Raw genomic sequence first — 17,941 nt, 5'->3', positions numbered from 1 at the left:
GGGAATGCTGCATTTACTCAATTAAAAACGTTAAAGACTATTCCAGATGCTTCCAGCCAAGGAAAACCAAGCGCAGTAATGGGGAACACAAAGAACCTTCGTCATCTGCTTTGTGCTTCCACCACTCCCTCTCAGGTCAAAGGTTTGGCTGACAACATTCGTTAATGCTTTCTGAAATAACAGTATCACTCCCTCATCTCATTCCATTCCATCTTTCCAATAGCTCTTATTATGCAGTCCCGCAGCAAATACTTTCCCAAATAATGGGAGGAAGGATGTGGAAGGGAAGAGACACAAATTAAGGCCTTCACAGGAAGAGACGGTGGGAGACAAGTACTAGAATGAGCACCTACAGTATGTACCTCTCTATGGAAGCATGAGTTTTAGTGTAACGGAGATGGAAAGGCCTGGAAAAGGGAAGTGTGGGGGAGTATTAAGAGAGAAGAGTAACTCTGGTGTGAAAGTCTCCAGACCTGGAGGTACAAATGGAAATAACACAAACACATATTGTAAGGAGTTCTGAAATCTTCCTTCAAAAGGTCAAAACTTACAGCTTAGAGGACTTGATAGTCAAATGTTGGAAGCAAGGGCCAGTATTCATAGTTTTGGAACACAATTATACTTCTATCTTATTTGCAAGGGAAAAAAAAAAAAGAGTAAGCATCATAAGAAGACCTACTTAGTGTTTCATTTCATGGCTTTTTTCTTCCCCACTGTCACTCAGGCTAAATCACACTTAGCCTTGAGTCGTGATCCAGAGAGTTTTGACTTTGCAGGATTCTTTCAACAGTGGGATAAATTTCTTCTCAGCCATAAGCTTACCACCTTCAGGAAAGAATCAAGAATACTTGTGGCCAACATTGTTTTACCCCCTAGCAGGAGACGACGTTCAGTTTGTGATTACGCATTTAGTCTAGGATACCAAATTAGCCCCGTGTAGGAAACAGAGTCACATACTTGACTTTTACATGTTTAACAAATGTTCTGAAGAAAACTTACCTAAGGTCGACACTACTCAGAAGCCCACAGAAGATGAAACAACCTGATGGAGCTGATGACTACATGCCTCCGCTGATTATGTTTTCAAAACTTAGAACAGTGTGTACATGTGAAAAGCTGATGGACATTCTTGACATTTTGATACGGCAAAAAAGAAAACATACAGATGAACTTGCCATAAATACTGTGCAAATTTCTGTTTTAGCCACACAAATCTGATAAGTTTGTGCATCGCGAAGAAATAATGCTGCAAGCTGAATCATGCAATCAGAGTTTCACAAGTGGATGGTTTTACTGAACCAGTGGTTTTACTGAACTGATGGTTTGGAAGATAGATTGGAGATGTGGGCTTTAAACTTTTGTCTCTCTAGGCCAATCCCAAGATGCTTTGTGGTTACACAGGTAAGCATAATTCTTAACTTTGTAAGTACTTGCATCCTGTTGCAGTATCCTGAAGGAATATAAGACCTGTCTCTTTAACACTACTGATATTGAAAAGTATAGTATGAAATTTGCCAGAATAAGCAGCAATAAAGTCAGTAGCTCAGAAATTTTTATGTCTACTATTTCACAAATTATTATTAATAATTTTTAAAAATAAGTGATCATTTAATAAAGCATTAACCGCTTCTAAGGTATTACAAGCACTCATTAGAAGATCTTTCTTGAAATGAGTATTCTAAACTGAGCACAGGGTTACACTTACCAAGCACACTTGATTTCAGCTGTCTGGAGCCTGCACTATTTCCATGGCACAAACTGATCATTCCAGCTGTGCAGTGCATTGCAAGGAGGTGCATGCTAACCTGGGTAAACTCAAGACACCTGACACAAAAGATGCCCAACACAGAGAAACTCTGATGTCTCCTCAGCACTCCTATTTTGGGTTGGCCAGCAGCCTGGAGGAGCCCTAAGATTCACAGACCAGCAAAAGATGGGCTAGAAGAATGTTTCCAATGTGTTTGGTCTAACACTAGATTTTCTTTCCATGCTGAAGTCCTGCTTGAAAGAGAAGGATGTTCTTTGGGAGTGGTAGGTGTGCCTGTCACATGTAAGTGTACACTAAAGGAGCAGGCTGTTTAACTTACACTCTCCTCCTCATCACTTTTCTGTAGGACTAACACCCCTGCTGAATTCTTTTTGTCAGATTATCCTCCTGACATATTCCTGGCTGCTCCTCTTTTGGCTGGATTCACCAGCCATCCTTCTCCATCTCTTTTTTTAAACTGTGAATATATTCAGATACTTTCCTGTGTTCAGATTAATTTTTGAGCACTTCAGCCTGTGTATTTCACCTCCCATAATTCAAATGAGGATCTCACCTCAGATATTATCTGCTGGTTTTAAACTTGGCATTGTATTACTAACACAGCTTATTAATGAAGACTTTCCAAAAAACAATAACTACTGGTGCCTGCAGTTGGAGCCTTGTTGTCTCAGTGCCCTTGGAAACCATGCCCACCCTGCCCCAGACGAAGAAGTAAAACTAATGCTCTGAATTCAAAAAGCGGATTTGGATCCTTTTCACACACAGGCCAGTCACCTCCTCTTTGAAGGAAGGAATCATCAAATCTTAATCTCATGGGCAGCTGAAAGCATTGACCCTCAGTTCTGGTGAATATTGGGTTGACTTTGGATTCTAGGATGGGACAAGTTCAGATGGCAATATTTGGTGTGCTGGCAACCTCTATGTTAATACTTCAAGTAATGCAATGCACCTCTCTTAGCTTTTCCATTAAGTGGCCACCCATTTGCCTGTAACTTAGAGACAACAGTCTTTAAGACTCAAGTCATAAACAACTTAGAGACCTTCAGTCCTCTTGGTCATATATGTCTTTTCCCCCAATGGTCAAAATCAAAGATAATAATAATTTTTATAAGTCTCATTTCTTCCCAAAACAGTGTGAACAATGATACCATGATGCTGGCATGGCTGAAGATTCAAGAAAATCAATGTTAACTTTCAACTGCCATTGTTGGTACTCCAATTCAATTTTTAATTTTTTTCAATTTTTCCAGTCAGAGTAGTTTGACACATTGGGAAGAGCTGTTCCAGTGACAAAGCCACTGCTGACATTTAAGCAGCTGATAATACTTTTGCTCTTATAATAATACTTATAATACTTTTGCTTATGACAGTCTGAGAGAGTTGGGGTGGTTGTTGAGGAGGCTCAGGGAAACCTTACAGTAGCCTTCCAGTACCCAAAGAGGGCTTACAAGAAGGCTGGACACGGTCCTTTTCCAAAAGGGCATATAGTTATAGGAAAAGGAGAATAGCTTTAATTTAAAGAAGGATAAATTTAGATTAGATATTAGGAAGAAATCCTTTACTCTGAGGCACTGGAACAGTTTGTCCAGAGAAGTTATGGATGCTTCATTCCTGGAAGTGTTTCTTGCCAGGTTGGATGGGGCTTTGAACAACCTAGTCTAGTGGATGGTATCCCTGCAATGTAAGGGACGGGAACTAGATGGTTTTCAAGTTCACTTCCAACCCAACTATTCAATAATTCAATGATCACCAGTGATGCTTTTATCCTATTCCTTTTAGGCTAAGAAGCAGCCATAAAGACTATGAATTTTGTAGTGTAAAATATGGCAAAGGAACCCTTCCACCTTTTGCTCATGTACAATTTTTCCAATTGCATTTCTGCATCTTTATAATTTCTTACATCCAACATTTAGTCCAGCTGGGGGGAAAGGTAAAAACATAATGCAGGCTGCTTTCTTAGCTGAGCTGAACACATAACCTACAATTTCAGATTCAAGCAATAGCAGTAAGCAGCCATTGTGGACAGGAATGATTACATAACAGAGCAGATAATTCAGGATGGGCGGAGAGGAACTTTCCTTCATAATGGAAAATGAATTCAGAAAAGGTGGACATTTTACAAGGAGACATTAAAATGCAAAATGAATACTCTTTAGTTCCTTGCTTCAAAACTCGTCCTCCCCAGGCCTTGTTCTGTAGAGAGGAAGTAGGAAACAAAAATGAAAATATTTCTGGCATGAACAGAGTTAAAAGAAAAAAGGCTGGAGGGAGGTGGGGCAGAATGATGGCTAAAAGGCCATATTTCCACATCTGCTTTCAATTATACTTATGTCAACTCATTTTATTATTTGACGAAACCAATCCAAGGAATTAAGCTTTTGTCGGATGCCTTGAAATGTCATTAAGTGTTCATACACAAACACACATACACAAATAAAGTCACGTTTTCCATCCAATATAAACGTGATTACAGTCCTGAAGGAGAACAGGAAGAGCAAGATGTTACCAACTTGCAAACCACCACTTCCCACTCTCCTGCCAGCCTTGTCCTCTCACATAAGGCCAAAGCCAGGGTGAGGTCCCCCTTTTTCCAGCACAGCCCAGGGTACATGATCTGGGAGCAGCAGTAGGAGGAAATGGGAGAGTAAGCACTGCCCAGACAAGACTGGGAAGAAGGAGGGAAGAAGTGTCCATTTACGAGTTATAATTTTGTCAACAATCCAAATTTGGTTTTAAATTAAATATCAGCAATAAACTCAGAGAGAAAAGATTTCCAAACTGCATGACAAAGGAAGTGCTGGGAGCATATGTCTTTTCAACAACTCAACAGATGTCTCTCTTTCTGTCCCAGTTATCCCAGCCCATCCGTTTAAGGTTCTCCATACTTTTAAGAGCTGGAGCCCTCAGACTGCTGTTTGCATATTTGCTCCAGAAGAAATCCCTTTAGAATTTTTTATGCTTCTACACAGCCCAAAGCATGGCTTTGGTGGAAGGAGTGGAAGTGCTTAACACATTCTGAAAAAAAATCAGACCCAGTGGATGTGCCTCTCACTAGAAACCCCAAAATGGGGATTTGACACCAAGGGTCAATGAGTCACTTTAAAAAAATTAGGAAAATAAAAAGACAGGGAAAAAAAAATGCATCTGATCACTTAATTCATAGCTCATTTTAGAAAACACCTTGCTTTACTGCTCAACAGGATTGTGATCTCATGATAGCAGCTGAGGAAATAAAATCTCTGTTTCTTTTGGCATTTTGTCATTTCATGGTCTGCAGGCTTGGTGATGTTTTTCACTCTTTGTGCTGATATTACTGCAGACAATTCTCTGGTTTTTCAGTGTCTTATCAAAAGAGCAGCCTGATGAGTCTACAACTATCACCTATTTGGGCCATAAAGAATAATTCTGGTCCTGAAGATTTTACTTTCTCTACTCTACAGACTCTCTCATGCAAAAGAATTTTTTGACAGAATAAGGTCATAAGCAGTTCTTTCTTGAATGACAGTCAATGGTTTGCAAAGCGAGATTTCTCAACTGTCAGATAGCTTTCTTTTATACATCTGCATGTAATCTATTTTGTTCTTCTTGTAAGTATTGGCTGAAAGTCTTCTTATGCTTCTAATACAACTTTAGGTCCCACATCCCAGTCTTTGTTCCCTCTATTCCATGTACCAGCTCCACATAACATGGTGCTCATGCTTATATTTTTCCTGCTGTTTCACAGTGACCCATGACCATTTTCCTTCCCATATCCTAAGTAACATACATGCTACTTGATATGACAGACATGTCAGCAAATTGACAACTCGACTGCACTGCATATGGAACAAAAGGGTTAGTCACAGCAGAAAAATACAGATCTTAGCACATGAACCTGAAACATACCCCACTGATACTGCCATCACATCTGTGGTGTAAAGCACCAGGATTTATTTAAAACCAGTTCAGGTTTTGCAGAAGAGAAGCCCTAGCAATCAATTGACCTGAATAAGTAAATAAATAAATCTCCTAGAAACTATCTTATGTTAGAAATTTTAAAAGTCTACCCTTATTAGTTTTTCTAGAAGTCTTTTCTAGACAGAAGGGCAGTGGGGGAAGAGCAATTTCAGGGGACATGGTGGAAAATAAGGAGACACTGCACTGATATACATCTAATTTCATTAAGAATAGAAGAATTCTATTCTAAAATTTTAGAAATTAATAGTAGGAAGTAATTGCTTCTTGTTTGGCTTGGGTTCTTTAAATTCTAAAAAGGGAGGTGAGAACACCTATCCCAAAAATGCATGCTTAAATAATATGTTTCTCTCAAAATCCAAGTGCCTCCAATTTAGGACCTAAATAAGAACTCCAAAATTACCTATCAATTCTTGGAAAACCTGGCTCCAGTACTTAGCTTGTAAAGTGGGTTGTCCATCCAGAGGTGCTCTGAGGTCTTCCAGACAGACTGGAAATGTTCATCCAACTTCTTAAAAAAAGTCACTGCAACGGCATGATTTATATCTTCTCAACACAGCTCCAAATGGAAGAGGAGCTTCCTTTTGAAAGATCTTAATTAGTCAGGAGACACTGAACATCAGAAACTTGTTGCAGTGCAGCAACACACTCGTTTTTGCTGATTGGATACATACACAAAAAATACATTTATTTCCCTTTGGAACTTTTCATATATCCCATTCCTAATTTCATCATGTGTTCTTATTTTTAAATGAGGCTTCAAAGTTTTCAAGATAGAGAAACTATCTGTAGTGTGCTAGACACTGTCCACACAAAATATCCAGACAGTAATAGAATAGGAATAAGTGATTGTTTCAATAAAAATTACAAAATATACCAAAAGTGGGGGACCAGGAATTACTTAGACACATGGAACAATTGGAAGTCATTTACCATACTTGAGATGCTTGTGTGTTGCATAAGGCTTTCTCTGGTTACAAATACTGCTGTTTTTGACTGGAAGAAGAGAGGAGGAGGTAGCAATTTCCAATGTGATCTTGCTGATTGTGCTCACACTGTTTGTCTCTTTTGACTACTGCATAAACAATTGTTACAGCAAAAACACAGATCAGGAGTAGGTTTGAGACACTTATTTCCAAGGTGCCTCTACATGCTCAGGCCACAGGCACCAGAATATAAAAAAATACTCAAAGAAACTACTTGAACAATAAGAGAGGAAAGGAAGATGAAGCAAGATGCAGGGGGGTGAAACCCCAAACAAAAAACCTATCAGGCAGAGAGTGCAGCTACAGAAGCCCTGGATGGAAACATGGTCTGTAATTGTCTGTTGGGCAATGTGGCATCTAGGCTTTCTTTGAGACCAAACAAACTGATCTGGGGGGTGGGGGACAGAGGGGGAAATCTGTTTGTGGGTTGCATTCCTATAATAATAAAATAATTACTCACTAAATGACTGACAAAGTTATAAATTAAATGGTGGTATAGGGACTTATCTCACTCCTACCTTGGAATGGAGCCAGGAGGAAGAGTGTTTTTCAAGGCATGAAAAAATCGTAATTGAAATAGAAAACTAGAATTAATGGGGAATTAAGTCACAGTAAACATTCATGGTGTACTTCTGAGTTTTGGTATGGTCTTGTATACAACATAACATTCACTCAGAAGTATGTGCAGGGTAGAATTTTTCCAGAAATTTTCTTATTACAGCATGGATTAGTGGTCTCACTTTAGAAAGCAAAATTTATTCAGCAAGGCTAAAATCAGTTGAATTCAAGGACTTGAATGAATTCTGCTGTGCTGGAGAGAACTCAATCTTTAACTGAAATAAAGTGCTGCTGCCCCACTACACAAATGCAGAACTGCTACCCTATTCCAAGTGAGGATGTGGCTGGGTCACACCAGGAGAGCCTGGAGATAAGTCTTTTTCAGGGACCCAAGCATGGCAGATGAGAAGGAACAGGGCAAACACAGTTTAGGTGGATGTAATCCTTCTCTTTTCCTTTAATCTCCAACTCCTGGAGCCAAAGTTAGAGGGTGGTGATAATCCAGGAAAAGAGATACAATTGGGAAGAAGACATTTGGAGGGGCTGTCAGAAGTGAAATGTTTGCACAGGACAGGGTGTTTTAGAGGTGGCTCAGCCCAGCTAGACCACTGTCAGACAGGAAAAATCTAAGTATTCTGACCTTTTAGAGCTACTCACCAGCATCTTTAAAATGGATGAGTTTGTATAGTGAATTCTCTACTCCTAGTCCTGTTAACTAAACAGTGATTTGAAAATGGTCCAAGATGTGGGATGTTGAAGAACTGGGAAGGCAGTTTAAGGGCAAAGTGCAAAATAAAATTAAAACCTAAAAATGCATACAGCACCCTATTTTTAGAAAACAAACATATTTCTTTGTGCCTGTAACACACAGAGACATCAAAAAAACCTGATGGTCCCAAATAACTCCTGATATCAATTTTGCAGCCATGACTATTTACATACAAGTGAAATGGCATAAGTGACTTTCCATGTTGTTCTCCCTAAGCGACTCAAGTCACTGTCAATAGGGGTGAATGAGATTTTTCTTTTTCTCAAGGAAAGCAAGTCATTTGACAAGAAGGGCAGCAGAAGCTACCAGTCTGTAGTAAGATCTGAAGCAAGCCATCTATTTACTTCCCTAGTATGATGTCAGCTGCAGGCAACTGGCAGTGTGCTTGTCATGACTCCAATCTTAACAAGACGCTCCTCTTCTGCATGTTCTTGGTCTTGTTCTCTTTGCTCAGGACAAATCCTGTCTCCAAGAACATACACACACGCATTTTTCATCCCACAGCGCTCCAGCTTATCTGCAGTACTCACATCTCCTCTCACAGGCCTAACATCTCCGATACATTCATTTTCCATGTATTTCACAGTGAGGTAGTTGGAGGGAGAAATGCAAGGACAAGTGCTCAGATGATCATCTGGAAGCCTCAATGTCTGTCACCCCTGTCCAAGACCAGTGCTCTGTCAATTGAATCTTCTTCATCTCAAGTTCAATGAAACTCAAGCATTTATTTCAGGAGACAGTCCCACCAGATTTGCTTACCAGCCCTACAAGCAGAACATGATCTTTTGAAGTGGAGCTTTATTCTGAGGGTAATAGGGAGCACTCTGGTACTCAACACATACATTCCTGATTGTCTATACAGTTCTGTGGTCTCTCTTATGACTCGTGGGATCAGAGGGTTCTGGTCTAACCCTAAAAGGCAGAATAAGTTCAAATAGGGCAAGGTAGACACTATTTCTGCATATTCATTTATTACATTTTTCTGTTCTAAAAAGTCCTGTAAGGCCGTCTTCACTTTTTACTAAATAGGAATGTACTTCAAATTTTCTGCTCTGAAACAGTAGACAAACAATAACCGATGATTAACCAGTGTGCTATAAATTTAGATACTAATTCACTCAACAGCAACCTGTAGATATCTCATTTTCTTAAATTTAGTTTCTATTCACCTAGTTAGAATTTGGGTCAGAATTTCAATTGTTTTTTCCTTACTATGGTCTTTTTTTTTTATTGACTCTTAAAAAAAATCAGGAAAGCCAGATGAAAGCTTAATTTAGCCACTCTATCAACTGAATAATGAGGCTGGCCAAATTGAACAGAGATATTTTGGGGCTCTATAAGCAGAACTGGTACCAGAATCCAATTCATAATTTTGTTTACTGCATCCTAAGTTATTGTTATAGAAATAAAGGTAAAATTCAGTAAGCATCATAAAATCATAGAATGGTTTGTGTTGGAAGTGGCTGTAAAAATCATACACTTCCAACATGTCTCACCATGGGCAGGGACACTTTCCACTAGCCAGATGTCTCAGAGCCCCATCCAGACTGGCCTTGAACATTTCCAGGGGTGAGGCAGCCACAGCTTCTCTGGGTAACCTGTTGCAGTGCCTCACCACCCTCTGAGAAAACTACTTTTTCCTAGCATCGAATCTAAATCTCTCATCCTTTAGTTTAAAACCACTCTAGTCCTATTACCATCTGCCTCTATAATTATAAATTGCCTGATGCCAGCATAGCGTGCAGTTTTCACTTCAGCATACATTTTTTATTTAAATTAGAGCCAGGCAAAGCCTAGAGCTAAAAAAATTATCCAGTGTGTGTGTTATAGGTGGTTATAGAATTTATCATTCCCTTGCTGGTGCAAGTGAAATATGAATAAGGATAGGAATAAGGATAGGAATAAGGATCCACACTATTCCAATGCTTAGATCCAGATTTAAAAGTATGTGTACTTAGAACCTGAGGCCAGCTCCATTTCTCTGCCAAACCAGGAAACCTCACACTCAGAGCAAGACCTGAACTGGAAAGGACGTGCTAGATGCTTTCACCCTGCCATCAGGAGTAGAAGAGGAGAAGGGCAGCTCAAGGGGCTGCTTTGTACCTAACGTTTAAGGGGATTGCAGGGTAAGAGACCACAGGCAGGGTAAGAGACCACTGCAGGATACCAGGGATACTGCCAGTACCCAGTAATTTGCCCAGGTGCCTGAGGCCAAAGTACCTGCTGCTTGTGCCAGCTTACTGCTTTTTCCTACAGTGCTCTCTCCTCTCTTTCTCTTGCACTCCAGCATGCAATTTCCCTGCTAACGCAGGCTGCTGGTGTTCCACACTGCATTAAGCAGACTCCCTCACTGTGCTCCAGCTTCCTGCTTGGGACGCAAACATTTTCAGGTGCCTGTAAACAAGACTAGCAGTCCCAGTGCTAACAGCAAGCCAGTGCTCTTCTAACCCTAAAGCCTGCTGCCAAACCAAACAAAAACACCCAATGTGCAAACACTGGATATCCATCAGGGAAAGCGGAGGAAAGAGACATTATCTGTCATTTCCCTCTGTCATCTGTGCAGCTGCTAAGCAAACACCAAATAGTTAATTCCCTGGGTCTGTTGATAATATGAGAAGCACTTCCAACTCCAAAGGCTGCTAATAACCAACAGCACCACTCAGCTGGAAAACACTGTGAAATCCAGTTTCAGATGCAGATTGCCACACCAGCGGAAAGACTACACTCTGTAGGTGCTTTTTTTATGGTCATTTACCTCACCTTCTGTTTTGCATAATACAGCATCTTCCTCTCAACCCATCAAATTGTGTGAGGTCTGAGAGCTAAAATTGTCTTTTTTTAAAAAAAATCACCTTTTCTTGCCATCCAAAGGAACAGGATTCATGAACACAAAGGCAATCCCACCATCAGACCTGCTAGAATAAAACATATGTAAGAAACTTTTTTAAGCTTCTCCTAAAAAAGCCCCATGAACCTGAAAGATAAAGTTTTCTGTAACTAATTTTTATGAATGACACTTGCCAAAAACTCTAAGGAAAGTTTAGAGCAAATTTGGAGCATTTGGATAAAACAGGTTTTGAAGAAACTGCACTGATTTGCTAATTCAACAAGAATACACAGAGAAGTGGCAGCTTTGGATTAAGCAGAAATCTTCCTGGTTTTGATCAGAAGCTGACTTGACAGACTCCCCATACAGCCCTTCATAAGGACACCAGGGACCTGGCCTAAGCATGTTTGCCTTCTTTGGGCCACAGACACACTGACAGCCTTCACACACCAGGCACTTAGTCTCAGCACCTGTCTATACTCAGGCAAAACTCTCTGGCTTATTCCTATGGGAACTTTGCTGATCAAACACACTCACTGGTCTCCTGCAACCCAGGTGAAAGCCCTTCAAGTAGGAGACTACTGTCTTACTCCTTGTGGGGAAAAATAAATAAATAAAACAAAGGTTTTTTAGAAAGGCCTTGGATTCACTTCCATGAAGAGAACATATCTATTTAATAAAATACAATAAAAATAAAATCTCTGAACATTTTAATAAGAATGGAAAACTGATCTGTCTTCTGTAATCCTGTTGTTCTGCCTGGGCCAACATTTGGAATAAACATAGATATCCCAAAGTATGATTTCTATAAACAGTATTAACAAATCCAGAACAGATGAAGCAAATGGCAGCATATTCTATTGGGCTTTGTGGTGAAATTCATACATAATACTATGAAATTTACTTGCATGTAGCATATCCTTCTAATGATAAAATGTGTATGTACTATTTTGTTTGTTTTCAGGGAATGATGCAAAAGAGAAGGAACAAATTATATTTTTGCTTTAAAGGAAAACAGTGTCTATAATAGTCTACTTAGTAACAGAGGTTGCTATGAACACATCAGACTATCACTACCCTCTCCAGCCTGCCTCTTTGCAGAGGCAGCAGGCAGCTCAGAGCCTGCACAGCAGGCTCTCACCATCCCCACAGGGATCCCAGCATGCACTTGAGATGTGGTCTCTCTCTGCAGGACATCCACTCCCCTGCACTAACAAAACTGCCAGGCAGCAAAGGGGGCTTGTAAACCTGGGGGGCAGGATTTCCTCCAAAGCTGTATCGAGACTTCAGAACAGATCCCCAGAATAACCACAGATATCACCAGCACCAGTCAAAGGCAAAACTCATTTCTTTCTTTCCCTTCATCATATTGGTACACATGAACATATTCTCAGGAAAATGGAAATTCCACAGTAATTTCAGCACAAGGAAAGAAAAAGATGGCTGAAAATAAAAAAAAAAAGGTCCTAAAAACATACATGTACATGCCTGCACATAAATAAATACATTAGAAGTATGCAGGTATTCCAGCAGTATAAACCACGTAATTACCTCTAAGTGTAGATAGACCACAACCCTGGTCTAAGTGATGAAATTTAAAGTCTGCCATTACAGAACAGTGGCCTGAAACATTATATAAGTGACGTGAGTTAAGTATGGAGTAACAGCCTTTACACTCAATTTCCTGGCTTTCCTTGGTTTGCGTCACACCCTTAATGTTATTTCAACATTGCATTTTGTCCTCTAAATTAAATGTACAGTAGGTGTTTTGTATTTAATTTCCTTACCTTTTTTTCCCCTCCTAACGGAAAAAGAATGGAAGAGATTCATGAAAGGTTATAAAACACACATTGTGTACTGGAGAGGCTGGAGTAGCTCTTTTGGAGCCTTTTCATTCTCCTGGGAAAATATGTAATTAGGTAGTTTTTTAACATGTGTATTATATACTGAATTACATGTATTTATATATTTCTCAAAGGAGTATTGCTTACACAATAGCCTGGAGCAACTCTTTTGGAGCCATTTGGGTCTATCATGTAATTATGTACTTAAGACCCGTTTATAGTAAATTTTGTTGTGCCTACATAGTAGCTTTTTATTTTTATTTAAGATGAATTTTAAGGTTTGTGAGGGGTGCTACACTGACAGCCATAGAGACTGCAGGCTTCTGCTTATTTACAGAAAGGGAAAACACAGGTAATGAAGATGTCTGTGGACATTCCCAGACTACCCCTCCAAAATTTATCTTATCTCTGACTTTGGGAACAACTCTCCAAAGTAGGTGGTAAATGAGTCAGTATTCAGCTTTCTTAGCAATTTGTTATGGCAGGTTTGGGGATGAGGACATCCATCCGCCTGGAACTGGACTAATACCAAAAAAATTATTTCACATAGGCTGCTAAGTATTTGCCATCTGCTAATCTGCAATTTATCTAATTTCATTTTCTCTTCTTATATAGAAAAAAAAAGCCACTTGGAAGTTGGATTACTGTAAGTATTTAGGTGCTGTAAATCAGACATAGGCCCTACGGAAAATGGTAATTACATATGTTTGTACTCTCCCAAGATACAGCTTTTTGATTCTTTAAACATCAGAAATAATTTAAAGGTTCTGCGGCTTTTTTTTCTTTCCTGGAAAGAAAGAATGCATAAGCCAAAATACTTTTCTGCTGAAATCATAAACAAACAAGCTCCCTTTCCTCCTCCAAATATGCTAAATGACAATGTGACTCTGACAAGAAAGCACAGTGACAGCTGTAATGTAAATGCGTGGATATACATAATTTTACATCATTTAAAGTCCTAAGAAGGAAAATGGATTGTTTAAATGATAGAAAGTGAATCATCAAGCAAGAGTGCTGGACTAATAACAGACTTTCTTAACAAAAAATGTTGATACCAACACTGAAACTAGTTTGATACCTCTCCTCCCAAATGTAATTCCATTTTACTTGGATTTATTTTTCTTTTTGAACTATTTTGGTTATTTAAGATGTGTCTGCCAGATTTTTGTTTGTTGTTTCTATTTTTAACAGTCTTGTTTTAAACAAAGCATAAGAAAATATTTTCCAAAAATGTTGAAGTAATTCTGCATTTCTCAAGTAACACTTTTTATTTAAAATGTTGAAAGAGGCTAACCCAATTCTCATTCTTTAATTAGAATACAACTGGCATTCAGCCCAATATGTAAAGTTTTAAAACCTTCCAAAACTAATTTTTGGGAAAACCTTATATACATAGAAAGCCTTCAACACCGACTCCTAAGGAGCATTCAAGAGCACAACGTTTGGCTCCAGCTTCCCTTTTCCTTAACACCATGCTGTGGGGGAAATGCATGAAAAGCAAGGTTAATGATGAGGGTCAGTACCAGAAATGGTTTTTTCACTCTGTCAGGGTAATGTTCTCTAGCAGAAATGTTGTATCTTTTCCTTACCAAGGTCCATCAATGGCACAACACAGTAGCAAACAAGGAACAACATGAAGACATGACACATTCCTTACCCTACATAGAAGGAATATATGATGTGCAAGGAAAAGCAATCAAAACACAGGAAAATTACTATAATTGACACATCGCTGACTGTGTACCACTGCAATCTTTTTTAAGGTTGTCTTTAGCTGTGCATTTTGCCAGATTAACTCTCAGTACAGAAAGTACCTTTGTGCAGAGTACAAATTTCAGCAAGTTACATCTGACTCAAATCAAAGCTACCAAAGTAATACGTGTCAATCTGCTTCCCAGGAGGCTATTTCTGTGCCTGCTTCAGCTTTTTCTTCTCAGCTCTTTCTGCAGTAGAAAGGTCCACCACCAAGTTTACAGGCATTTACTTTTTTGAATTATAGGGAAGAGAGAAGTGCCTAAAATATCACAGACAAATAAAGGAACAAGCCTGGAAAATTTCAGCTCAAAAGCCAAAGATTCCAAATGAAATTAGTGACAGAAAAGAGTGGGTAAAAACAAAAAGACTGTTAAGTTATGGGTGCTGTCATTCAAGAGGATGAACAGTGCAAGAGACAGACCCTCCAACTGGAAACCAAAAGCCTGGCATCTTGGAACCATCACGCCAACACCCAAATCCCAAAATCCTCTGCACTCTGGTTTCTTTATCCATTAAGTGTGTACAATTGTGTTGGTCTAAACTACAGCATAGAAATAAATGTTTACTCATGAACATCAGCTTCAAAGGTCATATGACTTTTTAACAACATTAAAAAAAAAGTCATTTAGTTATTAAAAGAAACTATTTTTCTCTGTGCTGTTACTTTTGAGATACTGCTGCGATTTTCAGTCATGGAAGGTACTTTTCCTTCCTGGGATTACACAATTAAAAGCCTAATCCTGCATCCCTTCCTCACAGGAGGAATTTTACTGATATAAAAGATCCTAAGATATCAGCAGGCATTTTGGCATCAACAGAGATACAAGCACAGGTGCAAGAAGTACAGGAAACTTCCCCAGGCCATTAAAGGACACTTAACACAGTTACAATTTATCACCAGTGCTTCATTTTCAGCAAGAGAATGTTCTTCTCATGTCACAGGATGACCATGAGCAGCAGGACATGTCTGTCACCACTGCACCAGTGCAAGTACTTAGGAACACAGACTAGAATGAAACTATGCAGCCATGAAGTTTGGGTGACTGTGGGCACTGTAGAACATAGTTCTTCTCTTTGTCTACAAAAAGTATACTGCATGCCCTCGTTGCTCCTACTGGGAGGTAACTTTATGACCTCACTGTACTGAGGGGTAGAAATCATCTGATTTCCATTTTAATTCTACTCGGGGCCAAGTTTATGCCCACTTGTTCTTATGCAAATATTGCTCTTGGGTTTAAAAAGCTTTTTCCCCTCTCTGGCATTTAGCCCTGGATGTATTTATAGAGTGCTGTCAAATAGTCTCTCAACTCTATTTTGCTAAACTAAACAAGCCAATCTCTTCTAGTTCCTTCCCATAAGATAGGATTTTCAATCTTTTAATATCCACATTAGACTTTCCATATGTTCTAGTTTTATTTCAACTTTAACACAGTTATTTTAAAGTAAGTATGCAGTATTCCAAAACATATATTCCAGTGTCCTGCACAATGGTACCAGTGCCTTGCCTGACATATTTGACTTCTCTGCCATTTCATCTCTGTCACATCATCATCATCATCATCATCATCATCATCATCATCATCATCATCATGTCACTAGCTCGAATAGGATGGACAGAGTTAGCCATGAGGTTTTAGCCCAAAACTCAGCCACACACAGTAGCAGCACAGTTAGGTAAGCATTAAGTTTAGGGCATTTCCACAGTTAGGTAAGCATTTCCAATTCTCAGCACCTCAATTTCCTAATAGGTTGAAGAGGGAATTTTCACTGGCATGTGTGCAACATCTCATTTTTAAAGGTGAATGCTGACCATTAAGAAATAAAAAAGTAAGATGTTCCACCAAGGTTGATCTTTTCTCCTCCCGCAGCCTTAACTGGAAGAGGCTCTCTCTCCAGGCATCTGCTTTTATTCTGAAACCAGAGAAATATGAAGTTGTCACCAGATAATAGTCTTGATGAATATGTCCACAGATTTAGACAGGAATAGTTTGGCCACTGTCTCTTCCTGCACAGCAGAGCACCACTGATGTGCTGGAGACTGGTGAACCTTTTGCTGTCCCATCAACAGTTGCAAGGCTTCACTACAGTGCTGCCCAGCTTTCCAGCATGCTTCCCTTCAAACCACAGCTAAGATACAGCCATTCTCTTCCACTCTCAGCCACTCTGTGCCAAAATAACAACCAATCAAATGGCAGAGAAATCCCAGAGCAGCAGGCAGCATGCCCTTTGTGTTGCTCTCACCAGCTGTGACAGCCATGCAGTAGGAGTGAAGCAGCAGGTAATGTTGCAGCACATGCATGGCATGTGCTGCAGCAGCAGGATAAACCCAAGTGTTATTGGTGGGTGCACCACTCTTCTCTCAGCACTCCACTGCTCCTCAAGGCCCTGAAGCATTTTGTTTTGCTCTTAATTTTATTTTTCCCCCCTTCCAGAAGTAGTCCTCAAGCCAGCGCCCAAAGAGGCAATCTCTTGGTGGCAAAGAGTAGCTGCCCACATACTACAGTTCTGATGAGCTTTTAGCCTGAATAAGTTTTTCTTTAAGAATCGTCAGCTTTACCTTTACAGAGCATGTTTTAAGAATGCAAATGTATTAATAGCATCCTCAAGATGTTTCTTCTTAATGTTATTTTCCCTGTGACAGCAATGAAGAATGCATCTTAAGGGGCTTACCACGGGATGCATTAGGCAACAAGATGACATCAGCCTATGGTGCTAATAGAATAGATAAGTTAAACAGCTAAGAGTAGATCTGATGACACCAAAACAAGCAGTAGTAAAGCACTGTAAGTTATCAGTTATCAGCATTACTTGATGAAGTCTAACTGTGATTTACCATTTTCTCTTCTGTTTCAATTCACATATATTGCACCTTGACACCTGCCCTGAGAGAAGTTGCAGCTTCTGTCACATTTGTACTCTGAGTTTTTCATAGATGCACATGCCCAGTCATCATTATCCTTGCTTTTTGCTAGGCACAGATTTAAGAAAAAGGGCTAAAGAAGTACTGAAGCACTTTCCTTTCCCTTTCAGGAAGGGTGTGATCCTCACATTACCTAAAAAATTATACTTTACTACCAGCTGGAGCTAAACTGGGTTTATAAGTTAAAAATCCTTCCTTGTCCTTCCCCCTGAATTTCCTGTATTAGCATCCCACCATCCTCACTCACATATACAGGTCACTTCCTCAAAGTGTAACAAATCTTTTTGTCCTTAAGATTTAGAAAGCATTTGCACATTTTAATAACTCAAACCCATAGATTCTCACTCACTTGCTTACATGCCAAATTTTCAATACCAGAAGAACTCTCAGTATTCTGCAGAACAGATATTTATAGCTATTATAAAGGCACAAAAATTAATGAGGTTAAGGTATCAGGTTAAGATAGAACTAAAACCATCATTTGGGCCTTGGTTTTCTTGTTACCTTCACATGCTTGAACTTCCTTGAAGTGTAAATCTAACTTTCAGTTAAAACATTCC

This window comes from Passer montanus, unplaced genomic scaffold (genome assembly GCF_014805655.1).
Source record: "Passer montanus isolate IOZ18808 unplaced genomic scaffold, ASM1480565v1 scaffold32, whole genome shotgun sequence".
NCBI classification, from domain to species: Eukaryota; Metazoa; Chordata; class Aves; order Passeriformes; family Passeridae; genus Passer; species Passer montanus.
Note: the sequence above shows the minus strand (reverse complement) of the source record.